Below are 1290 nucleotides of genomic sequence, written 5' to 3'. Positions count from 1 at the left end.
CATTGATGTGATGTCTAATATAAGGTAAATGTAAGGTTTAGTAAATTATACACACGTAGCCGGACCAAGGTGCGGGGTGTAATTCTCTAGTTGTCGGATCAAGGAATTAGAGATACCTAACTTATCACTTTGCATGTAATACACTAGGAAAGGATTACTATTACTAGGATTACCGCGTTATGAGCTTATGGGGAACACGTACACCCTAGTTTCTCTATCATCTTGATAACAACTAAACTTTGAATCTTGCTCACTGATTATTCACATAATTTCCAGAATTTGTTTCACAAATCCCCCCCCCCTCTTTACTTACTTGTCTCGGAAATACGTTGACTAAACGAATATAATAGTAAGTTAAGTTTAAGTCTAAACCATATTCCTCGTGGGATCGACCCCAACCTCCAAGTTGGGTTCTTTACTTGATAACGATCACTTATACTTCTTTAGGGAGGTGTAAGATCAACGTGAAGTTTATTGGTGGAATGAGATGAAGAAAGACATCACGGGAATTGTGGCCAAATGCCCTAATTGTCAACAAGGTAAGGTTGAGCACCAAAGGCTAGAAGGCTTATCACAAGACATTGCTATTCCTACTTGGAAGTGGGAAGATGTAAACATGGACTTTATTATAGGCTTGCCACGTACTCGGCAACAACATGACTGGATATGGTTAATAGTGGACCGGATGACTAAGTCCACTCATTTCATTCCCTTCAAGGTGTCCTACTCGACGGAAGAGTATGCTAAGTTGTATTTGAGAGATATAGTAAGGTTCCATGGAGTACCCTTGTCTATAGTTTCTGATAGAGGTACCCAATTTACTTCACAGTTTTGGAGGTCTTTCCAAAAGGGGCTAGGTACCAAGGTGAAGCTTAGCACAACATTCCACCCTCAAACGGATGGTCAAGTGGAACACACCATTCACACTTTGGAAGACATGTTGTGGGCATACATGATAGATTTTAAGGGCAATTGGGATGACCATATGCCGTTAGTTGATTTTGCTTATAATAACAGTTATCATTCGAGTATCGACATGGCTCCCTTTAAGGATCTCTATGGTAGGAGGTGTAGGTCTCCTATAGGATGGTTCGAAGTGGGAGAAGTTGCTCTCCTAGGCCTGAAATTGGTGCATGAGGCCATCAAGAAGATTCAGGTTATTAGAGAGAGGTTGAGGACGACCCAATGTCGGCAAAAGTCCTATGCTTATGTTAGAAGGAGAGATCTTGAGTTCTAGGTGCATGATTGGGTTTATTTGAAGATCTCACCCATGAAGGGTGTTATGAGGTT

The sequence above is a fragment of the Solanum tuberosum genome, unplaced genomic scaffold, assembly GCF_000226075.1.
Source record: "Solanum tuberosum cultivar DM 1-3 516 R44 unplaced genomic scaffold, SolTub_3.0 scf00193, whole genome shotgun sequence".
Lineage (NCBI taxonomy): Eukaryota > Viridiplantae > Streptophyta > Magnoliopsida > Solanales > Solanaceae > Solanum > Solanum tuberosum.
This window is presented reverse-complemented; position numbering follows the sequence as displayed.